This window comes from Rhinopithecus bieti, unplaced genomic scaffold, assembly GCF_001698545.2.
Source record: "Rhinopithecus bieti isolate Rb0 unplaced genomic scaffold, ASM169854v2 scaffold_27010, whole genome shotgun sequence".
NCBI lineage: Eukaryota > Metazoa > Chordata > Mammalia > Primates > Cercopithecidae > Rhinopithecus > Rhinopithecus bieti.
The window spans coordinates 2815191-2829732 of record NW_016812757.1 but is presented as its reverse complement, the minus strand read 5'-3'; the positions used below and the strand labels follow the sequence as shown (position 1 = coordinate 2829732).

At 41.7% G+C, this 14542-nt stretch overlaps 1 protein-coding gene across 2 annotated transcripts in view; it reads right to left on the bottom strand.

The window, feature by feature from the left end:
* RNF144A (ring finger protein 144A) overlaps nucleotides 1-14542 on the bottom strand; it is a 124329-nt gene that overhangs the window by 89717 nt on the left and 20070 nt on the right. Inside the window, exon 2 of one of the 2 annotated variants that reach the window (XM_017896624.1) lies at nucleotides 13127-13326. The gene's annotated coding sequence lies outside the window, so the exon portion shown is untranslated. Of the gene's footprint in view, nucleotides 1-13041; nucleotides 13098-13126; nucleotides 13327-14542 lie in introns of those variants that run through there. The other variant, XM_017896625.1, reaches the window with a different exon arrangement.

Below are 14542 nucleotides of genomic sequence, written 5' to 3'. Positions count from 1 at the left end.
AAAAAAAAAAAAAAAAAAAAAAAAAAAAAGAAAACATATGAGACACCATTAAAGCAGTAGTGAGAAGAAAATTTTTTTTTGAGATGCAGTTTTGCTCTTGTTTTCCAGGCTGGAGTGCAGTGGCACGATCTTGGCTCACTGCAACCTCCATCTCCTGGGCTCAAGCAATTCTCCTGCCTCAGCCTCCCGAGTAGCTGGGATTACAGGTGCCCACCACCATGCCTCGCTAATTTTTGTATTTTTTAGCTGAGGCAGGGTTTCGCCATGTTGGCCAGGCTGGTCTCAAACTCCTGACCTCAGGTGATCCACCAGCTTCGGCCTCCCAAAGTGCTGGGATTACAGATGTGAGCCATTGAATCCAGCCCTGAAAAGAAAATTCATAATCTTAAATGCTTACAGGGCTAAAAATTATTGAGTTGTTTTTAGCTGAACAAGTCAGAAAAGCAACTACAGCCCAAACTCAAGGAGAGCAAAAGAAGACCTATAACAAACAAAAGCAAAAATAAATAAAACACAAAGTAAAGTTACAGTACAGAGGCTCAACAAAGTCAAGAGTGTTTTCCTTTGAAAATCATAATAAATGCACAATCTGGCAGGTTCGTTGAGGAAGAAAAAAGAACAACTGTATTGTAATAAATAATAGAAGAGATTTTAAAATCTGTGAATAATTTTATGCTAATTAAATTGAAAAGCAGGGAATTATGAACACATGCCTAAAAGAATACAATTTAACCTGGGTAGCACGGTAACATTCCATCTCTAAAACATATATATGTGTGTGTGTATGTATATATAAAATATAAATACACATCTGGATTCTATTTGCTCATTTTTAAATTTTTTTCTTAAGTTATATATATAAACATATGTTAACATACTTTTTTATATATAACATATATATATACACATAAAGCTTAAGAGAACTGACTCAAGAAGAAACGAGTGCAAATAATTTTACGAACTTTGAAAAAAATTGACTAGAAATCTTCCTACAATAAAATCACCAGGTCTCGTTTTCAGTTGAGTACTACCAAAATTTCAAGAGCAGATAATATAAATCGTACAAAAAATCTTCTGGTAAATTGGGAAAAACAGGGAAAAAAAAAAAACCCTCCCTCTTTAATCAGACAAAAGCAGTTAAGGAAAGAAAAAATATAGGCCAAACTCTCTCATGAGTAAAGAAGCAAAAATTTAAAACAAAATATGAGCAAATGGAATCCAGATGTGTGTCAGATGTGTATTTAAACAAGCTAGATTTATCTTAGAAGTATAAGAGAATTTAACATTAGAATATACTGTAAGTGTAATAGAACATTAAAAAAAAAACAGTGAGAACCATATGGTCCTCTTAATAGATGCAGAACAGGCCTTTGATAAAATTCAACATGCATTTATGATTAAAAACATAAAATACAACTCGACAAATTAGAAACACAAGGTAATTTCCTTAACCTAACAAAGGACATTTACAAAAATATGGCGGCAAACATATTCTTAATTAAATTAGAACATTCCCTACAAAACTCAGGCTGAAGGAAAAGATATCTGCGATTACTTCAATTCAATATTATACCTTGGGCTCTAATGCAAAAGAGAAAACAATAAAAAGAAAGAGAAACTATAAGAATTGAAATTGAATAAATAATAATTTCATTATTTAAAAAACACAGCATATGTACAAGAATCTATAGACAAAATATTAAGAATACCAAAGGTGTGGTAAAGTGACTAGATGCAAGATCAATATTAAAAAGGTAATTACATTTATACACTCCAGCAAAGATTCCATTTCCAAGGGTATAAAAGAAACTAAGGTACTAGGAGCACATTCAACAAAAGATAAGTAAGGTGTATGGATCTAGAGAAAAGTACAAAACATAGAAATTTAAGACATAAATACATGGATGGTGATACAATGTTCATGGATGAGAAAAGTCAGTATCACAGATTATGCCAATTCTTTCTAAATGGACCTACAGATTTAATGCAATCCAAGCAACTTCCCAATAAGGGTTTGCTGCTGTTGTCATTGGTGCTGTTAGTTCATAAACTAACTCTAAAATCTCTATAGAGGGCAGAGGACCAGGTATAGCCAAACACCACTGAATAAGAGGGAAAAGGCTGAAAGCCAAGTGCCAAAACTTACTAGAGAGCTGGAGTCATTAAGAGCATGCTGCATTGGGGCCGGGCGCGGTGGCTCAAGCCTGTAATCCCAGCACTTTGGGAGGCCGAGACGGGCAGATCACGAGGTCAGGAGATCGAGACCATCCTGGCTAATACGGTGAAACCCCATCTCCACTAAAAAATACAAAAAACTAGCCGGGCGAGGTGGCGGGCACCTGTAGTCCCAGCTACTTGGGAGGCTGAGGCAGGAGAATGGTGTAAACCCGGGGGGGCGGAGCTTGCAGTGAGCTGAGATCTGGCCACTGCACTCCAGCCTGGGCGACAGAGTGAGACTCCGTCTAAAAGAGCACGCTGCATTGACACAGAGGTGGACAATCTAACCAAGGTAATAAAGGAGACACAGGAAAAAAAAAACATGAATACATGGAAATATATCACATAACAGAGTGCGTATTTCAGATAAATAGAGAAAAAGGGCCATTCAATAAATGTTACTAGGTATTGTTTTTCCTTATGAATAAAATCATATTGGATTCCTCCATCACACACAAAAGTTAATTCTAAATACTTTTAAAACTATTAAATATATAAGAGAGTGACTTATGACCTCAGAATACAGAAGACTGTATTAAATAAAAGGCCCTAACTATAAATGGGCAAGGTTGATATAGTCAGCATGTTAAAATCAAGAACTTCTAGTCATTAAAAAGGTAACTTACAGAAAGTGAAAATGGACCGCACAAACTGGGAGGTAATATTTTTAACACATGAAACTAACAATAGTCTTCAGAATATAGGAAAATGCGTTCAAACCAGTAAGAAAAACACAATCTAATAAAAAAAACTAGACTAAAAATATGAGCAGTCATTTTACAGTTTAATGATGATTAAACATGGGAAAAGAAGCTCAACATTACTGGTACCTTAAATTCATCTATTAATTTGGCAAAACTTAACACACCTAATAATGCCTAGTGTTGGGATAAGAAAGGCATAAATTTTAAAGGAAACTCTTATTCACTGCTGATGGCAATGTGAATTGGCATGCTCACACTTCAGAAATCATTACAGCATTTTCTTGCAAACTTAATCATTAATTAGCTTTTATTTTTCAGGCCCAGGTGTGCTCTTCCTTGGTATATAACCAAGAAAAAAATTGCACTCGTGGACCAAGTATTTAGGAACCAAGAATGCTAATAGCAGACTGTTTTCTGACAGTAAAGATTGAAAATCATCCAAACATCCAATGGCAGGAGAATGCATGAAGAAACTGATGCTACGATTATCAAATATCACACAACATGAAATGAATAAATACAGTTACACAAAACAACATGGTTAAATCTTAGAGAACACTGAGTAAGCAAGTCTACCTATAGCACAATATCATTGTTAATGAATAAAAGGATATGAGGTTTAGCAATAAAGAATGCTTAAAATAGCAAGGGAAGATTAGTAGGTAGCTCAGGGGAAAGGTGGGATGCCAGGGCAGCAATATATGGGGGCACCATTCACATCGACAATGCTCTTATTTGAAAGGAAGGTTCACGGATATTTGCGAATGATGCTCCAAAACTGACATAACTCAGTTTTTCATGTGTCAAATTCTACTGAATACAGCTCTTTAAATGCACTGCTTAAAACAGTAATATGGCAGAATTCTGTTCTGATTAAAAAGCGGGTATCTTTTATGCCTCCTAAATTTTCTAGAAGGGTAAATAAAATAACAATAATAATGGTGATGATGATAGTGGTTTTCTCTGGGGAAGAAGGTAGAGAATTTAAATTTTAACTTAATACACTCTCTGTAGTTTAATAATTTTACTGTGTATGTATATTTATTTTTAAAATAAATTATCCACAATTACTTAACTGAGTAATTCCTTAGAGAACTTTTAGAACTCAAATACAAAAGTTAAGATTAAGAGCAAAGACAGATCCTGAATGAATTTCAAAAATCCAGTGTTGATTCGTCAATGAATTGAAAGAACATAGAATAGGCCCAGGGCTGAGTGCAGGTCTCTGAAATGGAAGTCCCGGGTAACGCCCACACCCTACTCACTCCATGGTCTCTTCCAGGAGAGACTCAGCTCTGTGCTAAAGAGGCCTAGACTGCCTCCAGGGTCAGCTAGCAAAGTCTGTGGATTTCATGATCCTTTTAATACAGAGGATGTCCTTTAATTCCTGTCCTATATAAGAACCTTCCTCGGACGATGCACTTTCAATTTATTCTCTATTCTACCAGAAGTTTCTTGATTTCCTTAAAAAAAAAAAAAAAAAAAAAAAGGAGGGGAGGGGAGGGGACTGTGAAATGCCTTCCCCAGGTTAACCCCTTCTTCAAAGATTCTGAAATGTGATTTTTTCCCCCATTCTGGAAACATTTATGTACAAACCTCCTGTTTGTAGTTAATCCTCACATTCAGTTGACTTATTCACAAAGTGGAGAAATGTTTAACGGCAGGCTCTTCATTCTGATTCTTCAAAACCTCAAATTGCATTTGACTTTTTCTTTCTGGGAAGTATTGGTGATAATAGGACACTCTTTGGGGCTGACTTTAGCCGGCACCGAAGTTTTCAACTTGAATTGGGCAAAGAGGACCCAGAAGAGAAATCAAAAGCCCCATGTGGTCATCCCACATGGCCTATGCTTTCAGGGATGGACAGGCACCCCAGAGCCCACTGGTGCCTCTCCTCTGTCCCCAGTGACCTCATCCACTAATGGACTTCACAGTCATGTTCCTAGTCTCTGCAAAATAATTCATCTGATTTCAATATGTGCTTCTTCCCACTGCTGGACACCATTATTTCTGGTACTCAAGATCTCTTCTGAAGCACATGAAACACCAGCTGATAGCCCTTAAAATGGCTCCTCCAAAACAGCAATGTCCAGAAATGATCCACTCCACTCCCACCAGGCCCATGCCCATCTGGACCCTGGAGAGTCTTGCAATCCTAAATCACTTCCATTTGGAATCAAGATATTTTCCAAGATGTTCTAATCTTCCCTGCTTTCCTGGTGCTAAGAGTCACCTCCTAAGAGTCCCTCCAAAATTTTTACCAGGCAGAAAGGTAATGTGAGATTTGGAAATGGAGCATCCTGGGCTTGTTTCAACTCCACCAATAGCCCGTTGCCTCATCTTGAGCAAGCCTTGTTCAGTCTCAGTTTTCTCAGCTGGATGATGGGAAACACCATAGCTCACAGGGGAATTGTGTAAGCTGGCAAAATAACCATGCAAATGGAATTTCATTTATAAACATCAAAGTGATAAATAAATGATAGCTGTCAGCAGCAACCATGTGGTATTTCATGCATCCCTAGACCTCTGGGCAGGACCCAAACTTGCGTGGCTCCAAGAGCTTGAGAATCAAAATCAACCTCCTCTAAAGTTGTCCCCTCTCTCTGTGCTGTGACAGAAGACATCTCTCAGCCAGATCTGGGTCTCCCAAATTCCTGCAGCCCTGCAGCACCATCACAGTGTTCTCCCCTAAGAGAATAAAACATGTAGACAATCTCCACACCCAGTCTTCCTTGCAGCTGGGAGCAACAGAGCTCGCTGGTATCTTGTTTGTTTCTGCTGAGTTTCCACCATTTAGCATGGCTGCACCAGCTGCACACACTGACCTCCTTCCCTCTTCCCTCGGGACCTAGATTGGGCTGTAGGTGGTCATTTTGTGTGCATTTAGTTCTTAGCCCATAGTTAACATGTGAGTGGCTAATATCTGAATGTTGATCACACGTTATGAACAATTTCCCCATCCTTCAATACATCTGATCCTTAGAGAGAGCATCTGCCATTCCCATTGTACAATGAACAAATCCAAGAGAGATGTGGCTTCTCCAGATCACGTGGGCAGGACAGGGCAGAGCCAGGCCTCACCAACTCTCCAGCTCCACCTCTTCCCACAGACCCTCTCATCGGCACTGTGTGGCCTGCAGCAGAGGCTGTCCCTTTTTTTGGCTTAAATACGGCTTAAAATAATTTTTAAAAACTACTCAGGCCCTTTGCACGCGCCCTCAGTTGCCATCAGAAAAATTCATAAGAACTACAAATCACTGAAAATGATGTAACTTCTGGCATATTGCCTTTTGAAAAATAAGTCAAGGTCAGTTGAAAACGATTTAATTTTTGGCCTATCACTAATTTTTATATATGCAGAAACTTTCTTCTTGGGCAGAAATTTTATAGCATTCCTTTATCTCTCTGAAACTATATTAGCATTGTTATTCTCCTGACATAATTTTTACTTCATGTAATGTAAGCTAAGATTCTTTGTCTATATTTTATCAGCAGAAGTATTTTACTGATTTTAAAATTAAGAAAAGTATTAATTTTGAAATAGCTTGTTACCATAAGGTTCCAACTATTAAAATTACAGCAATTGTAATGATTACATAATTCATAAAACAGGATAAATATAAAATTAATGTATATTTCTTAAATCTAAAAAATAAACTTCTATTGAAAATAGAAGAATTTGGATTTTTTTCTCTTTAAGTTTGTATATCTACAGATAAATATTACTTATATGTATAATAAGACTCAATTCAAGATCAATTTTGTTCCAATTTTTCACTTTTATAGCTATAATAACTTCACTACGTTGTTCACATACATACACAGATGGACTAGAAGACTCATTGTAAAAATGAAACTCAAGTCCTGAACTTCTACATATATGCCAAAAACCACATAGTAATCAAAGAGAAACTAACTCTAAGTGATCAGCTGACAACTTAATCAGCAGATCTTCCCACAAAAGTAAACCTTGGGGAACCACCAGATACGTAAATAATGAACAACCAAGACATTAGTCATTCAAGTCCAGTTTCTGGGAAATACATCAAGAGACTATACTAAGACTTTATAAATAATTGTACTCATTACTTTTTCACTTAAAGCCACCTTGTTTAAGTCAATATACTCAGAACGAGCCTGAAAAAAATCTTAATACACGATTTTATTATTAAAAATGTTTCAATTACATGTTTGTCAATATTATTTGTATATTTAGCTCATTCTAATAACCTAAGAAACAAAGGAGGTTCTCACTGTCAAATCGATCAACCCTATGTTCTATCAGAAGAGGTTTCACCTTATTTTTAAATTCAAACAAATGTTTTTACATTGACTATATATTTATGTATCTATAATTATAGGTATTATATTTATTTATATTATATATATTTACAGAGAGAGAGAAAAAAGGAAAAGTAATTTTTAAAGCACTGAGAGATAAATTATGAAACATAACTCATAAAACAGATTATTAAAATCAGTAAGGTCAGGTTTAAATCAAGATTGAGGTGATTGAATTATGTTACCCATTTTATAACAAATTATAAAGGCAAGATACTAATGGTGTTCTCATTAATACGTAATAAAGCAGTGTTTTGTTTTTTTGTTTTTTTGTTTTTTTTTTTTTGAGACGGAGTCTCGCTCTATCACCCAGGCTGGAGTGCAGTGGCCGGATCTCAGCTCACTGCAAGCTCTGCCTCCCGGGTTTACGCCATTCTCCTGCCTCAGCCTCCCGAGTAGCTGGGACTACAGGCGCCCGCCTCGTCGCCCGGCTAGTTTTTTGTATTTTAAGTAGAGACAGGGTTTCACCGCATTAGCCAGGATGGTCTCGATCTCCTGACCTCGTGATCCGCCCGTCTCGGCCTCCCAAAGTGCTGGGATTACAGGCTTGAGCCACCGCGCCCGGCCCCATAAAGCAGTGTTAAACTGAGCTAAAATTAGAAGTTATTGATGAAGCTGTAAGTCTGAGAGTAGGCATGATATTTCTTTAACGAATGTATATGCATGTGTCTATGAAGCTCTGTTGTTAGGCTTTTGGGAATAATCAAAAGAAATATATGTTTAAAATAAGGACAAAATATATTTGTTTTGTTAAGCCTCATGATGCAACATTTCCTGCTGGGTCTTCTTCTCTTTATCCCAGAAGCAGGTGTCACCCAATCAACCATCCAGAACCCTTTTGTCTTGAATCACATCACTACCCTTGACACATCTGAATGGTTCTTCCTGCCCAGGAGACAGATTCTCCCTCCTCCCGACAGGAAATCTTCAGACTCCAGGCTCCAAGCGGCCCCCCAGCCCTGCTGTTCCAGGGCCCAGGTTCTCCTCATGTCTTTCCTCACAGCAGGCTCAAAACTGCCTTGGTTGTGAGAATTCTTCGAACAGTCAGCACCCATTTCTCATCGTCTTAGTTTTACTCTGGCCTGTGCCCAAGTTTTGGGAACTGGAGTCCACATCCTCAGCTTGTCAACATTACCCAAAAAAAAAAAAAAGAATATCAACAAAAAAACCCACAATCTTACAAACAGAAGTCGGCCTGTGTCTCCTCATTTATCCTGCGGGCCTCAAGCATGGGACCTTGCACATCATGGGTGCTCATTAAATGCCGACTTGATCTTTCTAGAGAAATCTATACTGCCATAGAAAACAGGCACTTGCTGTTCTCTTGCCAGTAGTTCTCTGGCCCCCTCCAATTTGGCAAGTATACACACCCAGAAGGCTCAGAGAAGACTGACCCAGCAACAGACTGACTTAACACCATAGCCTAGAGTACAGAACAGGGAGGAAAATGGCCCAAAGTGCTGAAAAACAAAAGAAAACAAACCCCAGAAAACTGTAACTGAGCTAAATGTGGAAAATGTGGTTACGATTGGTTTTAACGACACCATCAGCCGCTGCATCTCAGAAGAGCATCTCTGTTTCCATTTCTAAAAATACTGCTTATTTCCCCACATCAGGAACTCTGAAACCAGGAGGAACTAGCGCAAGGTATCGATCTTTTCGCTTCCAGTTCATGCTTTAAAAACGACCTTTGCCCTAAAGGTCAGCTAGCCAAAGGCAGACCAGCAATGAGCCGGCCACACAAAGCTGCAGTTCCCAAACGTGGCCGGTCCCAAGGCTGAGTGATGGCCAAGGCTAAGGCCAAGTTTTTAACCGATGATTTCTTTTCTTTTTAAACTACTGATATTTCTCCACTTGGGAAAACAAAACAACAAAACCAAACAGAAAAAAAACCTGTACTTCAGATTTAGCTACGTCAGTCATAGAAGGCTGGACTGAGGCTGGTTTACAGTCCATGAAAACCATCTCTCTTTATAAATCCTGAACATTTAAAAACATCTTTGTTCATGCTGGAATGTCATTTCCTAGTATTTTGGCCACTTCACCACGACTCTTTTGTGAATATGAAGCCATTTCACAGTTCTTGGAATTTGTTTGAGACAGATTCCCAAACAGAGCGTCCTGGGAGGTGGGCGTGGCCAACAGAGAGAACACAAAATTCCACTTGGCCTCATGATGAGTTTTCTCCAGGGTTCTTTAATGTCTCCCTCACACCTGAGGAGTCCCTATCTCGGGACCAGCAAAAGCACTGCAGTGAAAGATGCAATAATCCTAATATGTCAATGTTAAGATTAAAAAATAACCATAAAGTTAGAATGCATTTATTTTCCAAGGAATGGAAGAGAAAGTGGGAGGGGAAACTTCAAATGTCAGCTTTCTTGGTGGCCACATCGGGGCCACAGTGCCCCAGCCAGGAAATGCAACAGGGACACCTTAGCAATGCCTTTTCACCTTAGCAATTACCCACCAAAGGGGTAACTAGGCAATCGGGTAAGTGGAGGGGCAGATCTCTCCAGCAGCCCTTTTAAAGTACGGACAATGAAAATGTGAGGCAGGATGACTAAGAAGCCGAGCTTTTGGGAGGAACACTGGAACCCGCGGCACTCGCAGACACCCCACATTCCGGATTCCTCACACCACCTCAGATCCCTCCCTGTGCCACTGCAGGTCCCTTCTCCATCGCCCCGGCCCCACAGTGCTCGGCCTCCTCCCGCATCTCCAATGGCTCCTCCTCTGCTCCTTCCTCCCTCAGCCCTGCTGTCCTCGCTCCTCACTTCCCTGTCTCAGTGCCCTCTGAGATTAGGATCCTCTCTCCCCGGCACACACTACCAACTCCAGCCACTCTTTCCCTGTGTCCCCCTCAGCTTGGCCAAACGATCACTCAATTCTTGATCTGCACGCGTCAACTCCCCAGCAGAGCTATCTAGAGAAGCATGCAGTCACCAGAGTGGCTCCTTCAGTCTGTGGCCAGGGCTTCGAGAGGGCTGTGAAAGCTTCAGATGACCGCTCTGCACCTCCGCCTCTCTAGAGGACTTTCTGCTGCCTCCTGGTCTCTGCAGACTTCCAATCCCTCCTCCACGTGGCATGCTCAGATGCTAGCTTTGACTCCCATTTCACAAAGGAAGGTCGGCAATCAGAAGAGAACTGCGGAGCCGCCTCCTCCGAGCACCACCCATGCATGTATCCGTCATTTGGTCCATCCCCACTGGTAACTATCCATGTTCCTCCTAAAGCCAGTAACTCCACTTGTCCACAAACCCATCTCTCTCGCCTACTCAAGAAGTGTTTTCAGAAACTCTCCATCCCACAAAATCAATATTTCACTCTCTACTCAATCACTCCCATCAGCATCTAAACATGCTGATAATGCTTCCAACTGAAAACCAATTCTCCTAAGCTTATTTACCCCACCGGCTACCACCTCAAACTCTGCTCCCTTTTGCAGCAAAGCTCAACTGAGTCGTCTACAATCCCTGTATCCACTACCTCCCCTGCATTCTTCTCTCCAGTCCAGCATGTGTGGCCACAGCCACCGGACCACTGGCCCCGGCACTGACCTGAGCCTCCATTCTCAGTCCTCTCCATGCTCCTGGTTTCCCCGCTTCCTCCCTGATTGTTCCCTCTTGTTCTCCTTTGCTGGCTTGTCCTCTTCTGCTCCTCATGAAGCTGGAATGCCCCAGGGCCCTGTCCGTACAACTCCTCTCTTCTTTCACTGGAGATCTCATCTGATCTTATTCCTTGAAGCACCAACCAGAGGCCAAAGACTGCCATCACATCCTCGGCACAGACCGCCCTCTTAAACGACCAGCTCTGGATAGGATCACCCACTCGGCATCTCCACGTGGGTGGTTTATAATCTTCTCACACTCAGCAAGTCCAAAACTGAACTCTGAATCTCTTTTTTTAATTGAGACGGAGTCTCGCTTTTGTCACCCAGGCTGGAGTGCAATGACGTGATCTCAGCTCGTTGCAACCTCCGCCTCCCAGGTTCAAGAGATTCTCCTGACTCAGCCTCCCGAGTAGCTGGAATGACAGGCATCTGCCACAACTCTCAGCTAATTTTTATATTTTTAGTAGAGACGGGGTTTTGCCATGTTGGCCAGGCTGGTCTCGAACTCCTGACCTCAGGTGATCCACCCATCTCGGTCTCCCAAAGTGCTGGGATTACAAGCGTGAGCCACCGTGCCCGGCCTCTGAATCCCTTTTTGCACCCAAACCTTCTCTGGCTGCAACCTACTCCATCTCCACTGGTGAGAATTCCATCTGGTTACTCAAACTAAAGTCCCTGGAACCATTACAGACCTTCCCCTTTTCCTCATACTCAACAAGCACTCTGGAAGGACATGGTAAGGGCTTTCTCTTCAAACTGTATCCAGAATGTGGCCACTTTTCCCTGCTGCTGCTGCTGCTGCTGCTGCTATCTGCAGAGTGTGCCCCACTATCTCTTGCCTGGATTACTAAAGTAGAATTCTCCAATGACCTCTGAGATGGTCTCCTGGATTGTACTCTTTTCCACCGCCCTCTCCAACATCCTCTGAGATGGTCTCCTGGACTCGACCCTTGTCCTCCACCCTCTCCAACATCCTCTGACATGGTCTCCTGGACTCTGGCCTTGTCCTCCACCCTCTCTAATGTCCTCTGAGATGGTCTCCTGGATTCTAGCCTCGTCATCCGCCTTCTACAATGACCTCTGAGATGGTCTCCTGGACTCTAGCCTTGTCCTCTACCATCTCCAAAGCTCTCTGAGATGGTCTCCTGGACTCCAGTCTTGTCCTCTACCCTCTGCAATGGCCTCCGAGATGGTCTCCTGAACTCTACCCTTGTCTTCCACTCTCTCCAAAGTCCTCTGAGATGGTCTCCTGGACTCTAGCCTTGTCTTCTGCCATCTGCAATATTCTCCAAGATGGTCTCCTGGATTCTACCCTTTCCTCCACCTTCTACAGTTTATTCTCAATGTAGAGGCCAGAGTAAGCTGATTAAAATGAATTAGACCACGCTTCTCTGCTTAAAACCCTACACTGATTTCTGATCGTGAACCCAGAATTCCCCAACAGCCTGCAATGGCAGGCACAGTCAGGTCCTGCTATGTCCCGCTCAGTCCCAGCTCACGGCTCTGTGCTGTGTCCTTCCAGCCACGCTGGGCTGGGTGCTCCTCCAGCTGTCTGTGTGCTACGGCCACCAGTCCTTCTCTCTGCAGCGCTCTTGCCCAGATGCTAAGTGGCTAGTTCCTGCACCTCCTTAAAGTCCATATTCAATTTCTCCTTTAGAGACCTCCCTGACCACTCCACTTAAAACTGCAACCTGCCCCGTCCTACTAAACAGGACTAAATAGTCTACTTTTTCTTTTCTCTACAATATCTAGGGCTTGTTGCATAGCATGTAATTTGCTTCTGCTACTGTCAAATGAAAATTATCTGTCTCTTCCTGCCTGTCCCTACCCCCATCCTCCACCTGTACTCCCCACAAATACAGAATCTCCATGCGAGCAGGAACTGGTGCAGCCTCACTGTGTTCTGAGTTAGAGCTGTGCCTGGCACACGCGGGGGCTCAATCCGCGTGTTCTCTGGTGAATCAGGGAGATCTAAAACAGGAGTCTCAAAAGATTGTTATAAACAGCAAATGAACAAACCTGGAAATCTTTCCAAAGTATAAATAACTACAATGGCATAAAATAATGTGTTGAACACTATCTTAAAATTCATTCCAGGGAAATCTACTAGAAAACTGCCTATATAGTGTGGCTTAAGAGGTATAGAAAAATCCACCCAGGCAGGCCTACCATCTTTTCCAGCAATGGCCTGAGATTCCACTCAGAAGAGATCAATGAAGGTTGGCAAGCCTTCATTTTCCAAATTCAAAGTTACCTCTGAGAATTCCAGAGGGGAGGAGGGGAAGTGTCTTCCAGCCAGGTCCTGATGTCCTACTGTGCTTATGCACACTCAGACAGCTCTGCCCTCAGGTCAGGCGCCCATAGGGAGAAGTGGGAGAAGGTCTCCGGCACCAGGGCTCCCTGCAGAGCTGGGGGATGCTGGGGGCATGTCAGAGTCAGCAGCGTGCTGGATGCCTAAGAAACAAGGGAAGAACACAGGCAGTTAGAGAAGCAGGGAGGAGAAGAGCAGGGTCCAAAGCCTTTCTTCAAGCCCAGAGGAAACGCTACTGACATTAGAAATCTTATCCAGTCAGACAGTTGTGAGGCATAGTAGAACACTGCAGAAAAAACTGAGGTTTACTATGTTAAAAAAAATCCACCAAGAAGTTAATGAATAAATCCATCAACACAGACAATTCTGAGATAACAAACTGTCCCCTTGCTCTTCATTCTGTCCCCTCCTTTTCAGTCACAGCCACTCAGCTTTGCCCAGTGAGTCTCCTATAGAGAGAGGTGCAAACCCACAGAAAAGCTTGCTTTTCAGGGCAACCATGAAAAAAATAACTCAAAAGAATATAATACAATAAAAATAGAATTAAAAGAGGATAAAATAAGCTAATGAAAAAGAAGGCAAAATGGAAGAACAGAAGAACACAAATGACATTAAGATCCATGGAAAACAAATAGTACAATGGCAGACATAAATTCAGTGTTATCAGTAATTACACTAAATGGTTTAAACACTCCATTCAAATGGCAGGAATTGTTTGACTGAGTAACACTATATGTTATTACAAGAAACATAATTTAGAATAGCACCAGAAAGAATACTTAGAAACAGATTTAACAAAAGATGTGTAAGATCTGTATATTAATAACTACCAAAACATCATTAAAAAAAATTAAAGAAGCCCTAAAAAAGTAGATATCCCATGCTCATGGATGGAAGACAATGTTGCTAAGATAGCAACACTTTCCAAAGTAATATATTAACAGATTGATTAAAAACCACAGAATGGTGTACTTTAAACTGATGACTTTTATGCTGTTTGAATTCTATTTTAATAAAACTACTATTTAAGAAGAAAGAAAGACGCCTGGCACGGTGGCTCACACCTGTAATCCCAGCACTTCGGGAGGCCGAGGCAGGTGGATCACGAGGTAAGGAGTTTGAGACCAGCCTGGCCAACATGGTGAAACCCCATCTCTACCAAAAACACAAAAATTAGCTGGGCATGGTGGCAGGTACCTGTAATCCCAGCTACACGGGAGGCTGAGGCAGGAGAATCGCTTGAACCCAGGAGGCAGAGGTTGCAGTGAGCCAAGATCACGCTATTGTACTCCAGCCTGGGCAACAAGAGTGAAACCCCCCCAAAAAAAAAAAAAGAAAAGAAGGGCAGGGGAGGGGAGG